This window comes from Protopterus annectens, chromosome 3.part1, assembly GCF_019279795.1.
Source record: "Protopterus annectens isolate FY-2018-M chromosome 3.part1, PAN1.0, whole genome shotgun sequence".
In the NCBI taxonomy this organism is placed as follows: Eukaryota; Metazoa; Chordata; order Ceratodontiformes; family Protopteridae; genus Protopterus; species Protopterus annectens.
Window position 1 is genome coordinate 1,840,656,051 of NC_056732.1, and position 15,542 is coordinate 1,840,671,592.

The 15,542-nt window shown below is 41.1% G+C and overlaps 1 pseudogene; it reads right to left on the reverse strand.

Annotated features, from left to right (window-relative positions):
• Positions 1–5,520: 5,520 nt before the first annotated feature.
• Positions 5,521–15,542, reverse strand: part of LOC122797907 — a 376,508-nt pseudogene continuing 366,486 nt past the window's right edge.

The following is a 15,542-nucleotide window of genomic DNA, read 5'->3' on the forward strand; positions in this document are numbered from 1 at the left end:
TCTACAGGTACATTCCTGTGGACTGAAAAGAAATTATGTGTCAGAATATAATGAGCAACATTGAATGTTTGCTTCTCTTATCCCTGGTTTTACAAAACAAACTACACATCAGCTTAGCCACACAAAAAAACTTTCTAATTTGTAAGGGTAGAAAGCACTGTAGTGTATTTTATAAAATTTCATTAACCTTAGATATCCACTTACCACCCTCACCCCCCCCCCAAGGAAACAACGGTGAAAAACTTCTCCGAAGCAAACTTTATGCTATTCAAGACAGAGGTGGCAAACTTTACTCCCACACAGAATGTCAATAGGATTGAATCTGCTATATCCTACACAAAAGTACTCTACAGGCACTTACATGAGTGCATGGACCGTGCTATCCCAAACAAGACTAAGACCCACTCCTCCAAAAAGAGGAAACCAGTCTGGTAGACCCCGGCCATAAATAAACTCTATAACAGAAGGAAGAAATTATTACAAAAAAAGAGTAACAACCCAGGAATGGAGGTGGTCCCTGACCAACCTCATCAAAAAGCTAAGAACCCTTATAAAATCCTCTAAGGCGAGCTTTGAAAGAAAAATCGCAACAGACACCAAAGACAACCACAAAGCATGTTTTAGCTATGTCAAGAACCTAAATAGCAACTCTCAGATTTGTTCTGAGCTACAGCATAATGGTTCTAAATTCACGGAACCAACTGATATAGCCAACATATTGGCAGATAGGAATTTTACCTCACCGTCAACCCCTAAAGGGCCCATATCCATACCAGAAGACTGTGCTGCCCCTAAAATCACAGAAACCCAGGTGGAAACAGCACTCTCCAAAGCAAAAAACACAGCATCCATGGGTCCAGACAGTATCTCAGGCTGTGTGTTACATGAACTCCAAAACTAATTAATCCCTCACCTTAATACCATGTTCAACCACAGCCTCACCACAGGCTATGTGCCCACTGAGTGGTGGATGGCAACAGTTATCCCCCTCCACAAGGGAGGTGCCACCACTGACCCCAGGAACTACCGCCCCATCAGCCTGTTGAGCCTCATCTGCAAGACCATGGAGTGTATCATCATGGAACTCAAACAACGACATTGGGAACCTACAAACCCTAGACGCTACCCAGTTTGGGTTTGTAAAGGGAAGGTCATGTCTCCTAAACCTGGGTGACTTCTTTGAGGTGGTTACTAAAGCAATAGTTGAAGGAAAGGTGGTCCACACCACATACCTTGACCTTGCAAAGGCCTTAGATACCATCCCCAATTCAGGAATTCTAGACAAACTCACCAACCTAAATATAACCCCCTACGTTACAAGATGGGTTGCTAACTGGCTCAAGGATAGAACCCATTCAGTGAGAACAGGAAACGCTAGATCCAACTCCAAACCTGTGACAAGTGGAGTACCACAGGGTTCAGTCTTGGGACCCCTCCTGTTTGGTATCTACTTCTCTGAGGCACAAGCAAACACGGAGGGACTATGGCTAACAAAGTTCGCAGACGACTGCAAACTCGGTGCCATAATTGAGACTCCTACTGATGTAGACACCCTCCAAAAGGGTCTCACTGATACAGATACATGGTGCCATAATCATGGCCTCAAGCTAAATGCCAAAAAGTGCATCGTCATCCCTTTTGGGAAAAATGAAGTACCCATGAATTACAACATAGGTGGCAGCCCACTTAACACAGAGCATGATAAGAGACCTAGGGACTCAGGTGGATAGCAACCTCTCCTTTGACAATCATATCACTAAAGTGGTTAGAAAATCCTTCTACATGGCCCACCTTATCACAGAGGGGTTTGCATCTAGGAAAAAGGAAGTTATTGTCCCCCTCTACTCATCACTCTTAGGCCCATTATTGAATATAATGCCCCATTCGGGATGTACCTTACAAGACACCTGCAACAACTTGAGAGGCCTCAAAAGTACCTCACAAAGAGGATAACGGGCTTTGAACAGATGCCGTGCCATGAGGCTACAAAAACTCAAACTGTACTCCACATACCGGCTACTCAGAGGTGATCTCTACCTAACATACAAGGCTATGTCAAACCCAGAATTGCTGGAAATGCTCCACCTAAGGAAAACTCAATCCACCAGAGCTAGACACTCAAGGGACCTAACCCTGACTTCAACAGTAAACAGGATGTGTTGGAGGGACAGATTCATGTCCCAGAGAATCCCCTTGCTCTGGAATAAAGTCCCCGTACAGGTGAGGCAGAGCTCATTAGCGCTCTTCAAGAAGAATCTTGATGAGTGGATGGGAACCAGGAAATTCACCCCGGGAATCACTTCTGTGGCCCTGCTCGACAGAGGCGCAGGTAACTAAACCACGTGGGAGGCAAAAGCCGTAACATGTTGGCTAGGCTTAATCATGCCCTAGGGCCAATAGCCTAGTACCTGTCTATGAACATGCTACCATTAAAATCGGTGTCCTCCTATTTACTGCTCCTTCTAATCACATGCTAACACTAACCACGCTTAAGGCTTTATAACAGTATGTCTGATGTAACTGCCCTCTATAATTCCTCCCCAAATTATCCTCCTCCTCCAGCTTCTTGTGACAGCATCACTTACTTCTAACAAGAAAGAAATTCTTACAGCCAGCTTTCTTGATGGCTGAAAGGTGCAGGTGCAATCAGCCCACTCACTAGTCACAACACGAAAATATGGTACTAGCCTGTTTACTAAAGTCATAACAGGAAAACATGGTACTAGTCTACATTTCAAAAACTAGTCATGCTTAATGGCACTGTTTTCTAACACAGTAACTTTATACATTTAAAAACTCACTATTATATGCAAATAACTGGTAGATATTACAGAATCAGACTGCAGGGTTTAATTTAGCTGCAGCAGATAAGCTATACAATTTTAAATCATCAATAAAGAGAAGATGAGAGTCATTAGACTTTGTTGTTTTCTAGAAGCCAAATTGTAGCCATAGCCTAGGCTGTTAAGTAAGCAGTTTAATGGGTTAATGGTAAGGCAGAATAACAAGAGTGACAGAGAGTCACCGTGGAATATCCCCCTTTGAATTTTTATCCCTGGGATAATAATCTGTCCTTTATCATGGCTTAATTGCAAAGTGGTCTGCTACTGTTTCATGGTTAGTGTAATGTAATCAATGTGTAGGGTGTATCATACATTTTTATGCACTCTTTTATCCATGAATGTGGGATACTATCAAATGCTTTTTTGTAGTCAATCCATGCCATACTTAGGTTCTTCCCCTTCTTACAATTCTCCACTATAACTTTGTTTAACAAAAAATGGTTCTTTGCTCCATATGACTTTCTTTTATTGCCCTTTTGTTCTACTGCCATAATTGAGTTTTCTTCTAAATGACTGTAAACTCTGTTAGCGTCAATTCCCGTGTATAGTTTGCATGTTGTCGGAAGACAAGTTATTGGTCTATAATTTTAGGGTAGCTTGCAGGTTAACTCAATCAAGAACATTGTTTTTCCTGTTGTTAACCAGTGCGGTGTGTGTTTGGGGTGCATATATAAATAGTTCTTACTCATGGCTAAATCATGCAAAGAAGTTAATACTTTAAGCCAAAGGTTAGGTACTGCATCTGGACCTGGGGTTTTCCAGTTAGAGGCTTTTCTCAACTTTATTTCAATCTCTCTAATTATTTCATCCCATTTCATGTCCTGTACCTTTAAACTTCTTATTCTCTCTTTTACTTCTTCTATCCATTTAGCATCTTTGTTATGTTCCACAGGATCTTCATAAATATTTCTCCAAAATATATCTACTTCCTCTTTTTTTGGCGGTCTATCTATTCCTTTACCTTATTTCCCAGTTTTCTATAAAACTTTTGTGGGTCATCAATAATTTGTTTATCAAAGCTGTTTTGGTAGTTTAGGTTCATATGTTAGTACTAGGCTAACTGCCCTTGCGAGCCATTTTAAGCCTAGCCAATTATCCCCTGTGAGATTCAAACCCTGTAGCCAATTATCCCCTGTGAGATTCAAACCCTGTACCTTGTGTTTGTAAGGCAAACACCTTAACCATTAGGCTACCCTTTGTGTTTTTACCTTATATTTATCTTCGTATCTTCTAAATCTTTCTGCCCATTTTGTAATTTTTAGTTTATATCCAATAGTGCATAATAGATCCTGGTCCGTTCTAATACCACGCATTGCTTTTATCACATCTATCTCTTAATATTTTCATTGATCTGTTCCCTCGTCTATAATCTTCTAACAATGACACGTCTTGTCTTAGCTGCTTTATAATTTTCTATATTCGATATTTCCATAATGGTATTCACTGTTTCCCCCACTTTTCTCTCACTACCCTATGTTCCTGTGGTAGAACTTTATCAGTTATTAATTTAGCAGCACAGTAATATATTCTGTTCACTTCTGTTACATTGCATGGGTCTCTATGGACAGTCCTAATTACTGTGTTCATTTGTTTTATCAAGCTTCTGACTTTTGGGGTTTTATTAACCTTCTGCAGTCTATTTCTCTCATTGATCTTGATATATCTGTCTTTGTCTATTAAATCAAGCAACTCTTCTCAACTCCTTTTCTTCCATACTGAGGGTACATCCCTTGTTTTCCATTTCCTGTGGGCATTCTATAGAAAGTTCTATAGCATCGTCCTGTGGCACATTCTCTTCAATTTCATCCTGAGCATCGTCCTGTGGCACATTCTCTTCAATTTCATCCTGTGTCTTCTGTTGTTCTGTCATATGGGAACTCACTGGCATATCACTCCTCAACACTGACTGCATCAGAGTTTCCTGTTTCTTTCCTTGCTGTCTAGCTTCAAATGAATATTTACACTGGTTTCTTGTGGAAGGCTCCAAAATATCTTGATATGGCCCCTGATCAGTTACTTACTTCCTATTCCACTGGTTTCCTCTTAATTTGGATATCCATTGCTCTATCCTGCTGTGGTACTTTCTGCATTTGATTTTCTACACTGAATCCTTCTGTTTGCAGCTGTTCCATTACTTCAATTTCTATTTCTTCGACTTCTCCATTACTCATCTCTTTTTCTACTTTTCTACTTAGTCTTATTTTTTGTATTGTAAAGTTTTCCATAACCAGATTCCTTTCCCTGCATTTTTCTTCAAATATCTTTGGTGCTGCTCTTTTTGTATTGATTAGTTTTACTTTCTCCTTTGCATAAATATTACACCATATTACATCTCTTTTCCTTTCTCCTGTCCATATTTCTTCTTCACATGTCTCCTGGTCTTCTTGCTTTTCCTTATTCTGGGGACATATCCAGCATACTGTGATGTAGTCTGTCTTAGGCCTTCTACATTAAATCCTTCACTTTGCAGGCACTCCATAACTTCAGCTTCTATTTCTTTAACCTTTACTTTACTAATTGTCTTTTCTACATTATGTTTTTGTGTCATTAATCTTTTTATTGTGAAATTTCCCACATCTGGATGCCTTTGCCTGTATTTCTCTTTGAATACTTTTGAGACTGCCTTCTCTATATTAGTTAACTTAGCTTTCTCATTTGCATAAATATTGCACCGTATCAAATCTCTCGCTTTCCCATGTCCATATCTCTTTTTTAGCTTTATCAAATATCTCCAAGTTTTGTTGTTTATATTTTTCCACTTCTTCAAAGGCTTCTTTTTCCAAAGAGATCAAAGTTTCTTGATCTATGTACTGTTTTTCAAAAATCTGTTGTATTAATGAACGCAAATTTTTATCTGAAGCTTCTGACAATTTTTACCTGGTGTGGATACGCTGATGCCTTACCAGATCGTTTTTGGACCTAAAACTTTTGTCACATGTGGCACATTTATAGGGTTTTTGCCCAGTGTGGATACATTGATGAATTACGAGACTCTGTTTGTGCTTAAAACACTTCTCACACATGGTACATTTATAGGATTTCTGATTAGTGTGAATATGCTGATGTCTTACCAGAGTGCTTTTGTGCCTAAAACTCTTGTCACATATGGTACATTTATAGGGTTTCTGCTCAGTGTGGATACGCTGATGACATACAACAGCACTTTTCACTCTGAACCTCTTCTCACATGTGGTACATTTATAGGGTTTTTGCCCAGTGTGGATATGTTGATGAACTACCAGACTGCTTTTCTGCCTAAAATTCTTCTCACATGTGGTACATTTATAAGGTTTCTGCTCAGTGTGGATAAGCTGATGCCTTACCAGATTGGGTTTGGACGTAAAACTCTTGTCACATGTGGTACATTTATAGGGTTTTTGCCCAGTGTGGATACATTGATGAATTACCAGACTCTGTTTGTGCTTAAAACACTTCTCACACATGGTACATTTATAGGATTTCTGATTAGTGTGAATATGCTGATGCTCTGACAGAGTGCTTTTGTGCCTAAAACTCTTGTCACATGTGGTACATTTATAGGGTTTCTGCTCAGTGTGGATAAGCTGATGAATTATAAGACTGATTTTCTGTCTAAAACTTTTATCACATGTGGTGCATTTATATGGTGTCTGCTCAGTGTGGATACGTGATGAATTACCAGACTCCTTTTGTGCGTAAAACTCTTCTCACACGTGGCTCATTTATAAGGTTTCAGGACAGTGTGGATCCACTGGTGACTTACCAGGTTGTTTTTACTGGCTATAACTCTTATCACATGTGGTACATTTATATTGTTTCTGCTCAGTGTGGACATGTTGATGAATTATAACAGCACTTTTCTGTCTAAAACATTTATCACATGTGGTGCATTTATATGACTTTGTTGGGGTATTGTTTTGCATTTTTTCACTGTGAATTAATGGAGTAGAAAACCTTTTCTTAGCGGGCACTGAAGTACTGCCATCATTAAGCCAATTGTCCTGCCTTTCTCCTGCAGAAGTTTCCAGATGCATTCCTCGTTCTGTTTTCTTCATAAACTCACTGCTTTCCATGCTTTTAAGCTGTCTGGTTTCAGTCTGCAAAATGTATTGCCATGTGAATGACATCTTATCTGAAGGAAATGTGTTACATTCAGAAGCCTGATGTTTCCCATGTGGTGACTGTAGAATCTGCAGATCAGGGAAATCTACAGGTACATTCCTGTGGACTGAAAAGAAATTATGTGTCAGAATATAATGAGCAACATTGAATGTTTGCTTCTCTTATCCCTGGTTTTACAAAACAAACTACACATCAGCTCAGCCACACAAAAAAACGTTCTAATTTGTAAGGGTAGAAAGCACTGTAGTGTATTTTATAAAATTTCATTAACCTTAGATATCCACTTACCACCCTCACCCCCCCCAAGGAAACAACGGTGAAAAACTTCTCCGAAGCAAACTTTATGCTATTCAAGACAGAGGTGGCAAACTTCGTTACTCCCACACAGAATGTCAATAGGATTGAATCTGCTATATCCTACACAAAAGTACTCTACAGGCACTTACATGAGTGCATGGACCGTGCTATCCCAAACAAGACTAAGACCCACTCCTCCAAAAAGAGGAAACCAGCCTGGTAGACCCCGGCCATAAATAATCTCTATAACAGAAGGAAGAAATTATTACAAAAAAAGAGTAACAACCCAGGAATGGAGGTGGTCCCTGACCAACCTCATCAAAAAGCTAAGAACCCTTATAAAATCCTCTAAGGCGAGCTTTGAAAGAAAAATCGCAACAGACACCAAAGACAACCACAAAGCATGTTTTAGCTATGTCAAGAACCTAAATAGCAACTCTCAGATTTGTTCTGAGCTACAGCATAATGGTTCTAAATTCACGGAACCAACTGATATAGCCAACATATTGGCAGATAGGAATTTTACCTCAGCGTCAACCCCTAAAGGGCCCATATCCATACCAGAAGACTGTGCTGCCCCTAAAATCACAGAAACCCAGGTGGAAACAGCACTCTCCAAAGCAAAAAACACAGCATCCATGGGTCCAGACAGTATCCCAGGCTGTGTGTTACATGAACTCCAAAACTAATTAATCCCTCACCTTAATACCATGTTCAACAACAGCCTCACCACAGGCTATGTGCCCACTGAGTGGTGGATGGCAACAGTTATCCCCCTCCACAAGGGAGGTGCCACCACTGACCCCAGGAACTACCGCCCCATCAGCCTGTTGAGCCTCATCTGCAAGGCCATGGAGTGTATCATCATGGAACTCAAACAACGACATTGGGAACCTACAAACCCTAGACGCTACCCAGTTTGGGTTTGTAAAGGGAAGGTCATGTCTCCTAAACCTGGGTGACTTCTTTGAGGTGGTTACTAAAGCAATAGTTGAAGGAAAGGTGGTCCACACCACATACCTTGACCTTGCAAAGGCCTTAGATACCATCCCCAATTCAGGAATTCTAGACAAACTCACCAACCTAAATATAACCCCCTACGTTACAAGATGGGTTGCTAACTGGCTCAAGGATAGAACCCATTCAGTGAGAACAGGAAACGCTAGATCCAACTCCAAACCTGTGACAAGTGGAGTACCACAGGGTTCAGTCTTGGGACCCCTCCTGTTTGGTATCTACTTCTCTGAGGCACAAGCAAACACGGAGGGACTATGGCTAACAAAGTTCGCAGACGACTGCAAACTGGGTGCCATAATTGAGACTCCTACTGATGTAGACACCCTCCAAAAGGGTCTCACTGATACAGATACATGGTGCCAAAATCATGGCCTCAAGCTAAATGCAAAAAAGTGCATTGTCATCCCTTTTGGGAAAAACGAAGTACCCATGAATTACAACATAGGTGGCAGCCCACTTAACACAGAGCATGATAAGAGACCTAGGGACTCAGGTGGATAGCAACCTCTCCTTTGACAATCATATCACTAAAGTGGTTAGAAAATCCTTCTACATGGCCCACCTTATCACAGAGGGGTTTGCATCTAGGAAAAAGGAAGTTATTGTCCCCCTCTACTCATCACTCTTAGACCCATTATTGAATATAATGCCCCATTTGGGATGTACCTTACAAGACACCTGCAACAACTTGAGAGGCCTCAAAAGTACCTCACAAAGAGGATAACGGGCTTTGAACAGATGCCCTGTGCCATGAGGCTACAAAAACTCAAACTGTACTCCACATACCGGCTACTCAGAGGTGATCTCTACCTAACATACAAGGCTATGTCAAACCCAGAATTGCTGGAAATGCTCCACCTAAGGAAAACTCAATCCACCAGAGCTAGACACTCAAGGGACCTAACCCTGACTTCAACAGTAAACAGGATGTGTTGGAGGGACAGATTCATGTCCCAGATAATCCCCTTGCTCTGGAATAAAGTCCCCGTACAGGTGAGGCAGAGCTCATTAGCGCTCTTCAAGAAGAATCTTGATGAGTGGATGGGAACCAGGAAATTCACCCCGGGAATCACTTCTGTGGCCCTGCTCGACAGAGGCGCAGGTAACTAAACCACGTGGGAGGCAAAAGCCGTAACATGTTGGCTAGGCTTAATCATGCCCTAGGGCCAATAGCCTAGTACCTGTCTATGAACATGCTACCATTAAAATCGGTGTCCTCCTATTTACTGCTCCTTCTAATCACATGCTAACACTAACCACGCTTAAGGCTTTATAACAGTATGTCTGATGTAACTGCCCTCTATAATTCCTCCCCAAATTATCCTCCTCCTCCAGCTTCTTGTGACAGCATCACTTACTTCTAACAAGTAAGAAACTCTTACAGCCAGCTTTCTTGATGGCTGAAAGGTGCAGGTGCAATCAGCCCACTCACTAGTCACAACACGAAAATATGGTACTAGCCTGTTTACTAAAGTCATAACAGGAAAACATGGTACTAGTCTACATTTCAAAAACTAGTCATGCTTAATGGCACTGTTTTCTAACACAGTAACTTTATACATTTAAAAACTCACTATTATATGCAAATAACTGGTAGATATTACAGAATCAGACTGCAGGGTTTAATTTAGCTGCAGCATTTTTGCAACAGACTCGCTTCTTGCTACTGTTGCAATGGTAGAGAGTGTTTCCTTAAAATGAGTGGTACTACATAAATCAGACTCTTGTTACTGTTACAAATGTAAAGAATGTTTTCTTACTACGAGTGGTACTAAGTAATCAGACTCCTGATAATGTTACAATGGTAATGAATGTTTCCTTATTACTAGTGGTACTCTAAGTCAGACTCCTGTTACTGTTACAATGGTAAAGAACATTCCTTTATTACTAGTGGTACTCAGTAATCAGACTCCTATTATTGTTACAATGGTTAATGTTAGAGTATGCTCAACAAGATATTAAGGTTGAAAGTAATTCTGTTACAAATATGCAACTAAAATAAGGTATAAAATAAAGCTTGCTTAAATGCAGAAATAGAGTTTAGTAATAACAGGAGTGTGATTACTTAGTACCACTCATAGTAAGAAAACATTCTTTACATTTGTAACAGTAACAAGAGTCTGATTTATGTAGTACCACTCATTTTAAGGAAACACTCTTTACCATTGCAACAGTAGCAAGAAGCGAGTCTGTTGCAAAAATGCTGCAGCTAAATCAAACCCTGCAGTCCTCCGATTCTGTAATATCTACCAGTTATTTGCATCTAATGGTGAGTTTTTAAATGTATAAAGTTACTGTCTCAGAAAACACTGCCATTAAGCATGACTAGTTTTTGAAACTTAGACTAGTACCATGTTTTCCTGTTATGACTGTAGTGAACTTAGACGAGATTGTTGGCCAGGAACACTATATCTTCTAGTCATCTGGAGCTCAATGAGTCCCATTTGTGGGTCTCTGGGAATCTGTGTGGAGGTAATATGGTCCCTAACAAATATGGAGATGCCACCACAGTTGCCATCAGGTCTAAAGACATTATAGGCATAAAACCCATATGTGAAGGCGTGCTTTCTATACATTCAAATCAAGTTTTAATAATTACACAGATACGGCTATGTTCCAAAGGCAGGAGAGCCACAAAGTCAGACAATTTGCTGTTGAGACTTCTGGCATTAAGCAGAGCCAACTTAATGTGATCCTGTTTTGGATTTGATGTGTTAGTTATGTTGGGATGTCCATTAGCTAGACTCTGTCTAAAAAAGGCACTATGTGGGTAGCAAAGGCTTTAGCCAGTATGCATAAACCTTAGAGTGGGAGGTGCAGAACATCCTTAGAAAAGCAAGTAGGACTGCTGCACCTCATTCCATGCTGGCACACTGGATCCCCCTGGACCAAACAAAAATGACAAGGGATCCTACAAAAGCTTTTTTCAAACTGGGAACAGACATGAAGACCTGCAATAGAGATAATGGGGGTGACTACAATGTCAGTATAGAAACAGAAAAAGACAGGCTGTATGGAAGGAGGGAATATAACAAAAGATAAGGTAGAACTAGACCAAGGAGTGAACGAGGGACAGTGACTAGACATAGAAGGAAAGGTATCCACTCAACAGGAAATGCATCTTCTCAAGAAACATTCTGAGACCAGCAGGAAAGTTAGGCAGGTTCTTAGGGAAGGAAAACTTAATGGGACTAATGAAAGAGATCTAAATACAGGAAAGACACATATCAAACCATGCATCAGTGAGACCTAAGGGAAGTGTGCAGAAACAAAAGCAATAAGAAAGGGCTGGAGGTGAGCTTGGTATAAAAGGAAGGAGACAGAAACCAAAGAAATACTGTAAGGACAAATAAAGGAGTCAAAACAGGACAATGTGAAACACTGGGACAAAGTGAAAGAGACTTGGTCAGATAGGCTCAAGGCCACTGTCAAGAGAAAAGTAACGAGCATAGAATATAAGAGAAGGAAAGAAGGAAGGGTGATTGGGGAGTCGGAGAGAGAGAGAGAGGGAGAGAGCTAGTAGTGGTACAAAACAAAGATGGAAGAAATTAATGCAGAAGGGAAGCACTGCAGAACAGAGAAAAGGCACTAAAATGGAAAGAGCAAAATTATTACAGAGCAATTCAACAATGGTACTGAGGGACTAGTGCTGGATAGTGGGGAGGGGGGCACAAGGAAAAAAGCTAGCCAAAAATACAAGAAAAAACAAGGAGAGAAAATGAGATATACAGATGATAAGGGGGGGATACTTAAAAGATGACAATGTAATCAGAGAAAGATTTAAGGAATATGAGAGGGAGATTTACAAACAGTGAGGAATGGAAGTCTCAGAATGGAACTTGGGAAAGAATGTAGAAGGATATGTATCTGAGAATGAAGAAGGACACAAGCTGAATACAGAGACGACAAGGGATGAATGAAGGAAAACCATACACAAGATGAAGTGTGGGAGCTGGGGTCCATATAAACTCTCCCTAGAGTTTTACAAATGACAAGAAAAGGACGTGTGGAAGGTCCTAGAGAAGGAGTACAAGAGAATACAGATCTCATGCAAAATATCTAAAAATATGAGGACAGCCATGATAACTATGATATCTAAAGGAGGAGGAGAAAGTGAGGAAGTGGGACATTACAGGACTATGTCTTTGATTAATGTATGAATTAAGAATTCCGCAAGGATACTGGCAAGACAACTGGATGAAGGACTGAACAAAATAATGTAAGCAGATCAAATGGCTTTGTGAAGGGAAGGAAGGCAGCAACAAAATGATGGAACCTGATAGAATTTATCCTCCATCAGGAAAATAAGCAGGAAAGGAAAGGTGGGGTTGTGCTCTTTGACCTGCAGATGACCTTTAATATGGTGAGGTAGGAATTCCTAATGAAGATGCTGCAGTGAAGGTAGGCAGGGGAAAAGTTCATACTTTGGATGCCAAGACCCAGAAATTGAAATACTCAAATGGAAAAGTATCGAAGAAGACAAGGATAGAGGGTGTCCTCTAGTCCCATCCCTGTTCATTACTGTGTTTGAGCAGCTTGCAGTGGAAGTCAAGACACAATTTAGCAATTGTTGAAGAAAAGCAAAGGATAAAATCTCAGCTTGTGTTTTACACATATGGCTGCATTTTAATGTCAGGGGATGTGGCAGTACCAATGGGAGCTGTAAGACAGACAGTGGAGGGGACAATATTTCAGTCTGTGTTACATGCAGATGGCTGTATGTTAATGTTACAGGACAGGGCTGTACCAATTGGAGCTGTAAGACAGACATTGGATGGGCAGTATCTTTGTTTGTGTTACATGCAGATGGTTGCTTGTTAATGTAAGGGGACATGCCTGTACCAATGAGAGGGGACAGTATCTCAGTGTGTGTTACATGCAGATGGTTGCATGTTAATGTGACAGGATGTGGCTGTACCAATGGGAACAGGATGTGGCTGTACTAATGGGAGCTGTAAGACAGACATTGGAGGGGCAGTATCTTAGTTTGTGTTACGTGCAGATGGTTGCTTGTTAAAGTCAGGGAACAGGGCTGTACAAATGTGAATTGTAAGAGGGATTGTAGGGGATAGTATCTCAGAGTGCATGTTATATGCAGATGACTACATGTTAATATCAGAAGGTGTGGATGCAGCAATGGGAACTGTAATAGAGACTTTTGAGAAATGTAAGGAAATGGTGGGACTCAGGTGCAATAACAAAAAGACAGTGGTACCAAGATTAGAAAAGAGAATGGAGAAAGGGGAATATATGAGATAAAAGAGGCAGAGTTCTCCAGGTACCCAGGGCTCTATGTTGGGAACATGGCCACAGAGCCAACAGGGAAAAGCCTAGAGAAAGTTGAAAAAAGATAAGGGATACTCCCCAGATTGGGGGAGAAGACTTATACATTGCTTGCAGGAATTAATGTAGCAAGGATGATGATACCAGCAATAGTCCTTTACCTAATCTGCTGCATATAGATAGAGCCCTGGGAGTTACAGGACAGTGAGACATGGATAAACTTACTAAAGGACAAGAATGAAGCAGCACTAAAACAGCTGGGATTCCTAGAGTGAGGTGAAGGGAACTTAACAAATATGGGGAACAGAATAGCGGGGATGCATAGCTGGGGAAGAAAAATGAAGAAACATGTGGGAGATGTAGCATAGATCAACAGGAACATTTGGAATGCAGAGAAAAGGAGGGTGGAGAAAGATTTAAAAGAGTGGAGGAGTTAATATTGACATACGGAATTCCAGAGACCCAATGATGAAACAACTTGGTACTCAAGGACACCTGGAAAAAGAATGTGGGAAGGGAAACAGGAGAATGGGACATGTGTGAAGGAAGGGCAGAAGTAGAAAGGATGGCCTCCCTGGAGGAAATGGAAGAGGCTAGCAGGCAAAAGTCCAAACAGATCTACAAAGTTTTAAGGGACAGAAAAGACCATGCTAAAGAAGAGAGAATGAGGAACAGCTTGGAAAGGGAGGAATGATGGAAGTGGGTTGCATGATACTGACAGAAGACAATTTGGGCAGTGAGGCACATGCAGGAAGTACATGGAGCAGGAGATGAAAGCATGACAGTACTGCAGAGATAGTATCTTACCCCCATGAAAAACAGAAAGGAGGACATTAAATACTAGATGCACATGTTCTGGGACTGTGGGTGGGCATGTGAGTCTGAGAACAGACAGAACATTTGTGAAAACATACTTAAAAAGAAAGCAGAGCATACTTTGTAATTCTGTATATAGGGCATAAAGGAAAGAAGATAACATCTAGAAGGAAAGAGAAGTGAACATTGTTGGACTGCTGAGTACCAAAGTTAAAACCATCATCTTTCAAAACTGTAAAGGGACAAAAGACGTATGGGCACATGAATTACCTAATAGGCTCCTGGATGTGGAGAGAAGATGGCAGACATCCCCTGATGAGATATGGTGCACCATACAAAGCAGCCATCCACTGATGAGATACGGTGCACCATATGAAGCAGCCATCCACTGATGAGATATGGTGCACCATACAAAGCAGCCATCCACTGATGAGATACGGTGCACCATACGAAGCAGCCATCTACTGATGAGATACGGTGCACCATACGAAGCAGCCATCCACTGATTATATACTTTGCACCATATGAAGCAGGCACCACTGATGACATACGGTGCACCATACAAAGCAGCCACCACTGATGACATACGGTGTACCATGCAAAGCAGACATCCACTGATGAGATACGATACACCATATGAAGCAGACATCCACTGATGAGATACGGTGCACCAGATGAAGCAGCCATCTATTGATGAGATACAGTGCACCGTATGAAGCAGACATCCACTGATGAGATACAGTGCATCATATGAAGCAGCCATCCACTGTGATATGGTGCACCATATGAAGATACCCTTCACTGATGAGATATGGTGCACCATATGAAGCAGACATCCACTGATGAGATATGGTGCACCACAAGAAGCAGACATCCAGTGATGAGATATGGTGCACCATATGAAGCAGACATCCACTGATGACATATTGTGCACCATATGAAGCAGACACCCACTGATGAGATATGATGCACCAAATGAATCAGCCATCCACTGATGAGATATGATGCACCAAATGAAGCAGCCATCCACTGATGAGATATGGTGCACCATATGAAGCAGCCATCCACTGATGAGATATGATGCACCATACAAAGCAGCCATTCACTGATGAGATATGGTGCACCATATGAAGATGCCCTCTACTAATGAGATATGGTGCACCGCATGAAGCAGACATGCACTGA